This window comes from Schistocerca americana, chromosome 2 (genome assembly GCF_021461395.2).
Source record: "Schistocerca americana isolate TAMUIC-IGC-003095 chromosome 2, iqSchAmer2.1, whole genome shotgun sequence".
Taxonomy (NCBI): Eukaryota; Metazoa; Arthropoda; class Insecta; order Orthoptera; family Acrididae; genus Schistocerca; species Schistocerca americana.
In genome coordinates, this window is record NC_060120.1 from 80552951 (window position 1) to 80565333 (window position 12383).

Sequence of the window (12383 nt, forward strand, 5' to 3'; positions counted from 1 at the left end):
ATACTATACACATCGTATGATAGCAGTCTTGACAAATTACTTTTCTTTCAGAATACGAGGCGATTATTGCAGGCTGTCAGACAGAACTACACATGTTAATTTTAGTGATGAATATGCTAGAAGTAAGAAACTCTATACTATGAATAGTTGTATGAAGTAAATGGTAATATGAATAATGAATAATTAAATGTCTATTTTTTGCAGATGATAATAAATGATGATGAATAATTGTATGAAGAATATGGTAATATGAATAATGAAGTTTTTCTTTGCAGATGATGATAAAGATGAAGTTATATATTTTCTGATAGTTAAGAAATGCTATGTAGTTATTTAAGTATTTGTTGCAGTTCCTTTTGACAGTATGTCTTATGTCGCATAGTATAATGACTGAATGTTTTGGGAAAGACAGCTAGAGTACATACATATTAAGTACACATTTCATTACCTGTTAATTTGAAGTTTACTACTTTTCAGCATAATACACATTTTTTCTTTCAGCTCAATAATCCACCTTCTATTTTTTCCAGGAGAAGTTTTTCATGATATTAATATGCTATAAGCACTTAGTTATGAAACCAGTTCTAATACTTGCATGTTTTTTACCCAGTTGTGTCTATCATTTATGAATGTGATCAAATATACTCTACTTGTTTCATAACTTTGCTACAGATGACTCATGACGAATGACGTTATTAATCCTTATTTCCAGCAATAAGTCAAAAGAAAATATTTTCATGCCCCAGCAATGCATTGCTAACACAAAAAAAATTTATTACCTGTCGCAGCTATTACCAGTATACAACTAAATAATGCTACCAGTTTAAGATATATTTCTAATTCTAAAGATAAAGCGAATTTCTCTGATGTATCGATTCCATTATTTCTATGTATTATTGGACTAAACACCTTGAATACTAGTTCCAATGTCTTACATTTTAAATATGTCTTATGTCACTTGCATGATATCACATATAAACACTAACAGCTTGATGCTAGATGCAATAACTCTTGTTTTGAATGATGACGTCTGAGTAATAGTGAATGATGTTTTGTAATAATGCATAAATGCTATGCCAATAATTACTGTAATGAGAAGACTTACGATGCCAATAATTACTGTAATTAGATTACTTATGAATAACATTCTGTAATAATTACTGTAATGAGATGACTTATGCATAAATGCTATGCCAATAATTACTGTAATTAGATGACTTACGAATAATGTTTTGTAATACTCCATAAATACTACATAAATGCTGTACAATAGCCAATGAATTCCAACAATTATTCAGATCAGTTGATACAGTAGTGTAATTCTAAATGATGACTAGCATAAGACTTAATGCCCTTCACCTTCTGATCAAATTACCAGCAATTACTGCAATATCCGTATGTCCTGTCCATCCTCATGATCATGGAGCACTATATTTGGTTTTTGCACTAATTCTATGTTGTTGTAAGAGTATGAATTCTACAAGAATGTGGTGTCGACATTTCAAGCTGTCCACCACCTTGAACGATGGAGGTGTTATTATAGTCCTACTGTTTGGTGCACATAATGTACTAACGAAATGATAACATTGAATATTAATACAACATTTCAGTGATGTTGACTACACTGATTAATACTTCAGGGAAGAGAACTTCAGATTGTCTCACTTGGTGTTGTGCTTCTGTAGAAAGATATTGACTTTTAGTACAGCTATGTGTAACCCACTGTGCTACAACCATGATGCTATCGTTCCCATTCCTTTTCTAGTTCTTGTAAAATGGTAAAGACTTATATGGTGTGTTTAAATTCTTGTAAATTGATAAAGACATATACGGTGCATGTACACTTTATTTCCCTCCTTCATATGTCTAATTCATGTAAAATGCTAAAGAGTTTTACAGTGTATATGCACTTTATTTCACTTCTTAATGTATTCAGTTCTTGTACAAAATGCTAAAAACTTTTACAGTGCATGTGCACTTTTTTTAATTTGTTAATGTATTTAGTTCTTGTAACAAAATGCTAAACACTTATAGTGCGTGTGCACTTATTTCATTTCTCAATATGTCTAAATTCTTGTAAAATGGTAAAGACTTATACAGTGCGTGTGAACTTTATTTCATTTCTCAATGTGTTTAGTTCTTGTAAAATGCTAAAGACTTATACAGTGTGCACTTCATTTCGTTTGTTAATATGATCAGTTCTAAATATGCTAAAGACTTTTACAGTGCGTGTGTACTTTATTTCATCTCTTAATGTGATCAGTTCATGTAAAAATGTTAAAGAGTTATACAGTGTGTGTGCACTTTATTTCATTTCTCAATATGTTTAAATTCTTGTACAATGGTGAAGACTTATTCAGTGCATGTGCACTTTACTTCATTTCTCAATATGTTTAAATTCTTGTAAAATGGTACAGACTTATACAGGGTGTGTGCACTTTATGTGATTTGTTAATATATTTTGTTCTCATTGCGTGTATACTTTGTCATTTCTTAATATGTTCTGTTCTCAGTGCCTGTGCGCTCTATTTCATTTTTTAATATATTCTGTACTCAGTGCGTGTGCAGTCTATTTCATTTCTTAATATGTTCTGTACTTATATTATTTATCAATATTATATATATATATATATATATATATATATATATATATATATATATATATATATGTATATGTATATGTATATACTCTGTGACTGTAGACATAGTAACTAAATAGATTACAGAAAAATTTGTTGCTCATGGCAAGTGCAATTTACTCACCATCACTGCCAAGTTTTGCCCCCCCCCCACCCCCCCAGTAGAGGGTTATGTAAGAGGTCCATGAATAAGGAATTTGTTGCTAGCACACTCGAGCAGATGTAATTTCAATGGATTGCTCACGCGCTGCCTGCGATATGTAAGCTGTAAGAGAATCTCAGACCAGAGAGCAGTGTTGTACGCAGTAGGAACTGTGTAGCAGTAGGAGTAAGTTGTAGCTTGCATTAGTGTGTATCGAGTTGGCTGGGCCGGTCGTGGGGAGCGATGGCGGAGCCTGAGCGATATAATATAAGGTAAAAGCAGCCTCACGCATATGTACTGTTGTTATGTCAAGCCCCATGTAAATGTTTTTAAAAAAATCTCTTAATAATAATCTTTCTTATAAAAAATTAACTTTTGATAATCATTCACTCAATTTAAAGAACTTACTAATTTCTCCAATCCATGGTCATCCCGATTATTGTAAAGAAAAATCAGTTGTTTCTTTTTATTCATGAGAAATCTATTGGCCAGCATTGCACAGGGTTGTGCCAGAAAAGTTTCTTACAGGAGCAGATATATACGCATTATCCGGCGACCTTATTGAGGTAAGAATTTTCAATTTATTCAGAATGATCTTTCAGGGCCATGACGCAGCGCTGCTGACGTCCAAAATTCACCAGTTTAAATTCACAGTCATTATTGAAAGTTTATAAGTGAATGACAATTTTATTGAGAAGTTAGTCACATTGTATTGTTGGTAGGTTACATAATTTTACTGTTGGGAGGTTTTGGAGTGTATCTGTTGGAAGGTTACGCTGAATGTGAATTATATACTTATATTTTTTACTGTTGGTAGGTTATTAGACAAATTATTTATCTGTGGGGAGGTTACAATGTTAACGACAATGTGTTGTGATACATGCAGCTGCCTTGCTACACTATGTGTACTTTGCTGAAGTTTTGGTGTATGACCTCCAGAATAGCTTCCTCAGTAGCTAGAGTATGGCGAGTCCGTGGACGACCACTGTCACATGATGGTGGAAGGAGAGAACCTGACTCCCGAAGGCGCAGCTCTAGATGACGAAACGCATTTTTATCTGGATGACGTCGATGAGGATATCTAGCAGCATATTCATGAGTGGCAACACCAGCCTGGTATCAGATGCGCCAAGGACCAGAAGCATATCCATATATTCATCAGTTGTGAATGCCATATGTCGGCCACACTGGGTGAGAGGTTTACGATGAGAAAATTCGATATGTGTATGCACATACATTGGAGTCTATCACGGGCACGTTACTCCACTTGCAACAAGTCTCTGGTTGGTGGACAGTTCATACAGTATAAGCACACTGTCAGTCCTGCGCACTGTTCCACCTAAGGCGCATTACCCCTCTGACAGATATTGCTTTGCATGATTCATCCCAACACCGCTAATTGTGAAATGTTCAGTTTCGAATTTCACTGTTTCCCAGCGGTAATAGACGTGATGTTTCCACGATCCCATCGATAGAATAACAATAACAATAATAATAATTATAATAATAATGCATCGAGACACGCACTAAACGGCATGCGGTTACGAGACTCAATGTTGAAAGGCATAATTAGTGGGACCATGGTGATAACACATACAAATAGTAACCGAGTTTGGACATTACTCACAAAGTACATTGCTAGTCCTACTGGTAACATAAGGCCCTAACGAAATGTAATGGACCTGAACGAGGCAAGATAAATAGTTGGTACTAGTCCATGGGACAATTGGGGGAGGGTACAAAGAAAACAGTTTTTGCCTCTGGTAGATGAAGTCGTGGGAATAAATTCAAGCACACAAAGTGGAAAGGGCTTTGTTCAAAGCTGACCAATCCTCCATTTCTACAATCATAATATGTAAGTGCAAATGTTTTGTAGAAGACCCGCTGCAATCGCTGTTGACGATAAAGCTGCCAGATACTGTACCACCTGGACGAACTATCTCGCTGAAGTTTTAGCGTGTTCAGCTCACTATTTTCTTGTTATATTTTCGAAATATCCGTTTTCAAACTGCCCATTATGAACTGTAAGCTCATTATGCGTTCATTAAGTTTCGCAGTTTCGTCCTTCCAATTTTCATACGATTTCTTTTTTTCGGCAAAATTTACGTTTTTCCGGAAGGACACTTGCATAACTTTTAATCTAGCCGCCATCTTGAAACTGGTGAGCAGTGTGCAGTTACAGGTCAGAACGAAAGCAATACGAATAACGCCCTAGGGAGGAGCATACTTAATAAGAAGTATCTGAAACAGAGCTTAGGAGAGCAGATAAGAGTGAAGTCTTACATAGAGCAGAACATTTAGAAATTGTAGGTCACAAAAGTTCAGCACAGGATAATCCCAATCGTGAGTCCACGTCATCAGTACCTGCTGCATTCGATGTGCAGCAGCTTTCTAATCGAAAATTTTAAGAAAAGTGAAATTTTACTTAACCATACTGAGGAGGAAAATAATGCACAGTTCAGGAAACTAGGCGAACTACTTGAGGAAAGCGAAAATCTATTTAAGCAAAGTGTCAAAAAAGATACTTCCAATTTGAAGAAAATTAGCAGCAATTCAGAAAGCTAAACGAAAATAGAGGTGAGCAAGTAGGAGCTGTGAAACAGCATTTGGTAGAATGCATAAAAGAATGTGGAGTACGGAGGGAAGTCTTAAGACAACAAGCTAGATGATAAGACACAAGAATTGTGTACGAGAATAAATATACTACTTCAGGACAACTAGTAACGACAGACAAATTGACGAAAGATGTCAACACTAATATGAAGTACATTGAGACCCATGACTGACGTCAGTATTAAAGTCATTGATCCAAATAAATCATGGAGGGAGGAATATGCTGAACTCACAGAAGAATACAGTGGGGGAAATGGTAGAGCAAGTCGAGGTGCTAACCACCACCATTGAGCTATCGAATTATAATGAAACAACATGTAACAGAACTGTACCAATAAACTCAAGCGAAAATGTCAAGATACTGGTAAGTGTTTTAGTGCAATTTAAGGAAGTGCAGAACATTATTAACTGCAGGAACAGGGAGACATTAGACACAATGATGAAAGAAACGGAGAGTAGCAGATTCACGAGTAGGAATAACAGAAGAGAGTACATAATGATTATGAGCGAGGAAGAAGGCAACAGAGACGAACAACAGTCCGAGAGCTTACCAAAAGACTACATCACGTCAAGGGAAGTGGCGTCACATTTTTCTCCTCCTGCAATTACCACCGCTACCAAAGAAATTCAATGGAGATATTTATAACTCCAGAATGAGATTTTCACTCTGCAGCGGAGTGTGCGCTGATATGAAACTTCCTGGCAGATTAAAACTGTGTGCCCGACCGAGACTCGAACTCGGGACCTTTGCCTTTCGCGGGCAAGCGCTCTACCAACTGAGCTACCGAAGCACGACTCAGGCCCGGTACTCACAGCTTTACATCTGCCAGTATCTCGTCTCCTACCTTCCAAACTTTACAGAAGCTCTCCTGCGACTGTAAAGTTTGGAAGGTAGGAGACGAGATACTGGCAGAAGTAAAGCTGTGAGTACTGGCCGTGAGTCGTGCTTCGGTAGCTCAGATGGTAGAGCACTTGCCCACAAAAGGCAAAGGTCCCAAGTTCGAGTCTCGGTCGGGCACACAGTTTTAATCTGCCAGACAGTTTCATATTCATAACTATGCATCAAGGCAGCAATCTGACCTACATATGATTCAGTCCAGAACTACCTGCTACCAAAAAAATGTTTTAAATGTTGGGATATGAATGTATAATAATGAAATCAAAGCAACAAAGAATCCTAGAGCCTTCACACATAAGTTAAAAAAATATCTCTTGGACCAATGCTTTTGTGCAGCTGATCATTTTTTTGAAAGGGGTTAAAACAGCAAACAATTTTATAATAAATGTTGAATTAGGTCTGAAAATTATATACTATGCATGTCTACGAAATATACTGGATTATTATATACTATGTATGTCTATGAAATATACTGGATTATTTTACTATTACATTTGTATTGGCTGTTTGTATTTTACTATACAACATTTGTATTTACTGTTTTGTGAAAGATAGATAATTTCCTTATTACAAAATATTGTAAAATCAATTTATTAAAAATTACTTGCAAATATGTTCTCTTGACCTGTCCAATATCATATGTACAACTGTAGAATACTATGATTGCCTGGATCAATACAATACAATACAATACAGAAACTTTATCATGAGATATGCATCAGGTGGACTTCAAGAAGTAGTTTATGTTGGTACACAAATATTCATTATATTTGGTCGCTGCGAACTGGCTACACGTGAAACTCTGGGTTGAAGAATTCTATGTAACATCACTGAAATCGAGCCCATACATTTTAAAAATTAAGTTCATATGTGCTCACTTCAGAGAGAAGGCAGCAACAAAATTGTGAGTAAGTGTGGAGCAATGCAAGGCATATGATGAATTTATGTTATTTATCCGCGGAAGTGCTGTATCTGGTGTCCCAATCACTGATGTTACAAATCAATTACCAAACCCACCAATTACAATAGATATTACTATGAAAAAGATATTATGAATGCGTTGTTTGTAATGATAGACCAATATCAGTTGTCCCTATACTGGCCTAAATCATCGAGAGCTGCTCACACACACAGATTTACATGTATTTTGAGAGCTCTAAATTACTTAATGACAGCCAGTTTGGATTTAGAATTTATCAATCAACCATAAAAGCCATTGAAAGCCTGATAACAGAAATCCACAATGTTTTTGAAAGGAGACTGACCACCTGTGCAAACCATGGACTCAAGAAAAGCACTTGATTCAGCGTCACATGAGATAATTTTTAAAAAAATTAGAATATTATGGTATTGCAGACAAACCACTTAATTTGATTATGTCATAGCTAACGTAGGCAACATAGATAACATAGGCAACAGTTAGTGTATGTGAACAATGAAAGGTCACAACTAATGAAAATTAAGAGAGGAATTCCACAGGGCTCCGTTCTAGGACCCTTCCTCTTTATTATCTATCTTAATAACTTCTCAAACTATATAGCCTTCAAAAATGTTTTATATGCTGATGATGTGACCCTGATCTCCACAGGTGAGAGTACGAACGATGTGGTAACCAAAAATAATGAACTTTTTGAAGAATGTAGATTGTGGTGTGTTGTTAACCTGTTATGTATAAACAACACAAAAATGGAGGAAATTTATTTTAATCTGAAGGTACGGAAAGCAGATAATCAGAGTGTCAAACTATTAGGACTACCAATAGACCAAATGCTCTCATGGGATTATCATATAAGCTATCTGACAGGCAAACTTTCATGCGTGATATTCCTGCTGTATAAACTAAGATATTCTGCTAGTAAAAGTTTATTGATGCTTTGCTACTATGCATTCTTCCAGTCACAGCTACAATGTGGTATTATGTTATGGGATAATTCAACAGGTACAAACTATGTATTCAAACGGCAAAAAAATAAATAAAGTAATTAAATAAAAATAAAAAGTAAAAAAATTGATGTATACAAGGATTCGGTCCAAGAGAAACCTGTAAGGAGCACTTCAGCCTATTAAATATAATGACCCTCCCATATCTCTATATGTATAATGGCTTAACATACATAAATGAAAATATACAACAATGTACACAGAGAAGGAATTTACATTTGCACAGCACTAGAAACAACTGCATGTTTCATATACTGTATTCTAGGCTGTCACTGACAACGCAACAGTCACCAACTCCTAAGTCTAAAGTTATATAATAAACTGCCACAATCAGTCAAAACCATCACCCTCTTTAAAAATAAAGCACACTACTCAGTTGAAGAATACCTTGGAAGTAATTTGAAAGGAATGTATAAACAATGAAATAATGTAACTATCATTAACTAAAAGTGTAAAACTGTATAATTAATTCTTGAATGAAATAAACAATGGAATAGCGTAACTATCATGACCTAAATGTGTAAAACTGTATAATTAATTCTTGAATGTAAGCTGTAAAATGATTATTACTGAAATATTCTGATTAGTAAGATGTTTATGTATTTACATGTATTTATGTATGTGTAAAATGACGAAGTGTGTAAAATGAACAAATTAATAATTACTTACTATATGTATGCATAATGTAAAATGCATAATGAATAATGTAAAAGTTAGTAACAACTATACTTTTATGAATATGTAAAATGTATTTTGATGAAGCCAATTACATGGAAACATGGTGACCAGTTAATAAATAAACATATAAACATAAAGATTCGTTCATCTTAAGCAAAGATTCGGGTTGTCCTAATTCAACACAAAAGTATTCCATACCTTTATCGAAGAGTATTAGTCAAAATAGTCAAAAGAAAAGCAAGAACAGATGACGGTGGGGATAATTATGACAGAAAATGATGTACAGTGGAGATGGATAGATCCCATTCAATTTTTCAAAGATATGACAAGGAGAGACTAATTGTTAGAAGTGCCATATGGACCAATGGAACTCATAGACCCTTTCTTGATGAAAGTGAGACATGCTGCGGCTCGCGTTGGTACCGTGTGTAGGTTTCTGCCAGACTGTATCGTTCAGTTGGCATAGTTGCATTGTTTGTCTTCTTCTCATGTTCACTGGTGCCACTCGGCTTCGTAAACATTGCCTGTCCTCTAGTGGCAGCAGCGGCGCTTACTGATATGTAGTTCTGCTGCCCTTGCTTTGGGGCGACCTCGTGCTTCTTCCGTGTGGTGTGAGAATGCAGTTGGGTTGGGGACGCAGGAGCAACCAGGTCCACACAGAGTGATGACACGCTGGTACCACTAGCAACGTGTATGGACTGCCGGGTCAAAGGGTGGTGGTCACGAGGGTACACGATTTTGTCGAAACTGGATCCTCCATGTTGAAGTTGAGTGCATTGCAATTCGCATATCACGACTCTTCAATGACTTGCGTTCATGTTGCTGCTCGTAGTGTCGCTGAGGCAAAAAGCAGTGAGTGGAGTACCTGGGGAAGGCAGATCTGAGTAGCCTTCCTGAGCTTCTAATTACTATTTACTTTTTTCAGCTTCTTACATTGTTAAGTTCAACCAGCGGTATTTTTCTGTCTTGTGGCCGCTAACGCCCCAGTTACCTGCCTGGGGGGTTAGTGTATGTACTGGCAGTGTAAATTTCTCTCCTTGCCGCTGCCGGTGAGGCACATAAGTTTCAACTGCTCCTTGATTGTGGGTTGGGTGGCGTGCTTCTACCTTAGTGGTCATTCCTTCTTGTTCCGGGCGCTCTAAACACAGTATTCTGCGGGAGGAGCCCAGACTCCCGGTTCCGGCTTTGGTGTAATTTTATATCTTGCATTTGTTTTGTTGGCTGACATGTAGTCTCACAAAGATTATCATTAGTCCCTTGTTAGACTGCCACTAGTCCAAGTTACCATCTTGTGATCTGAATGCAACTATTGGCTGCCTTTCTCTTCGCTCGGAAAGTTGTTTGTGGTGTGACCTACTCTGAGGTCGATTCCTGGAGCACTGTCTGTCACTGGCCCTTGTGTTTTATTTTATTATTGTATTATTAGGTTGCCATAATTTGTCTCACCTGTTTGGTGATCTATTTTTTTTAATTAACTTCTGCTATGCCATTCCCCGTTTGACAGTATATTGCAAAATTTTTATAATTGCCATTTAGGCGTTAAAAGTTTTCAGCCATGATTGTGGTTACTTGCTTTAAAATTCTGATTGCGACCACATTGGTTTGTTTCAAAAATTATTTGCTGTCTGTATTTTATGTGTTTGTTAACTTTTAAATAATTACCATTTTTCGCATTAAAAGCCTTCAGCCGTGATTGTGGTTGATGCTTTAAAGTTCTGGTTGCGACCACATTGGCTTGTTTTCCAAAATTATTTGCTGCCTGTATTTTATGTATGTTTGTTTAATTTTTTTATAATTGCCATTCTGGCATTAAAGGCCTTCAGCCGTGATTGTGGTTACGTGCCTTAAAAGTCTGATTGCGACCTCATAGGCTTGTTTTCAAAAATTATTTATTAAAATAAGTAAGTGAAATTGCAAATTAAACCAATAGTAATTGATCCACAATCGTAACTCATCCTGCCTTCGTTAACTATCAGGTTTCAGAAGGTCTCACAACAAATTCAGAAAGAAATTATGATCTCTGGCAGAAACATGACTGATATTCATGGATTCCAGCAGCTGCTGCATGAATTAGGTTACCGGTGAAGCACTGAAGCAATGGGATTAGATTAGATTAGATTAGATTAATACTTGTTCCATGGATCATGAATACGACACTTCGTAATGATGTGGAACATGTCAGGTTAATAAAACTAGTGCATTTTGTTCAGACTCACTTTACACCAGTAAACCAACAAGTTAAAAACCTAAATCTACTGAGACTGCTATTTTTGCATTCCTAAATGAAGCATTAAATGCAATACGCTGCAAAGAGCAAATCTCACCAATATTTGTAGACCTCTCCAAAGCATTCAATGCTTAAGAAACTTGCATCCGTAGCTATTAGGAACCCAATCTATGAATGGATATAATCATATCTCCAAAATAGAGAGCAATTAGTTGAGCTTGGTATCCAAGAAAGGAATAAGATAAAGTCATACTGCTTAGAAAAGCAGAACATTAATACAGTGTAGCACAAGACTCCATTCCAGGACTAGTTCTGTTTCTACTCTTTGTAAATAGCTTGGAACCAACCAGCAACATAATTACATAAAGTTCACAAATGACACAAATGTGATAATAAAAGGACCAGAGATGAATTACTGCATGAGATTAAAAAGTGTATCACCCACACTGCAGACTGGTTTTCTGGAAACAATTTAGTAGTAAACACAGAAAAAAACAGTTACAGTGCACTTAACACAGTGCAAAATAAATATCCATTAACACCAGACATCCAGTTGTTTACCAGAACCCTTGGAAATGTAAACCCTACAAAATTTCTTGAAAGATGGATCCAAGAAGATCTAAGATGGATCTAACATGTAAAATACATTACAAATAAATTAAATACCATTTGTTCTATTATTCAAATTCTTTCTGGTTAGCCATCAAAAGAGACACTAAAAGATTATACTTCGCCCAGGAAGAATCCTTACTGCAATATGGCATAACACTATACATGGCCTGCACATTAATAGGAAGGGGAAAGATAAGTTAGCTTTTCTGTTAGCAGATACTGCAATGGTGGCCACAGTCACACAAGGGGCAATACCTGTGGTTATTGGGACCAGGCAGACAGGTTTTTTAGGTTAAAGCCAAATTCCAGACAGACAACAAACAAAGAAAAGTTATTAATTGGTTTTCTATGAATGGGCTTGGTCTGAACTTTGAAAAATCGCAGCACATTCAATTTTCTGCTGCAAAAAGTATAATTCTTCAATAAACATAACGCATAAAAAGAAGTCAGTAGCCAGGTTGAGAGTACTAATTTTTTTGGTGTACTTATAGATGAGAATCTTAATTGGAAAAGTCATATTTTGGATCTCCTAAAGCGACTAGGTCCAGCAACTTTTGCAGTCAGAATCATTGCCAATTTTGAGGATTAGAAAGTAGTAAGCTAACATACTTTGCATACTTCCACTCTCTGGGG

The 12383-nt window shown here is 36.2% G+C and overlaps 1 non-coding gene across 1 annotated transcript; it reads right to left on the minus strand.

Moving 5' to 3' along the window:
* Positions 1–6111: 6111 nt before the first annotated feature.
* On the minus strand, positions 6112–6186 carry Trnas-cga. The gene has a single exon. It is a non-coding gene; the product is annotated as a tRNA-Ser (tRNA).
* Positions 6187–12383: the final 6197 nt, after the last annotated feature.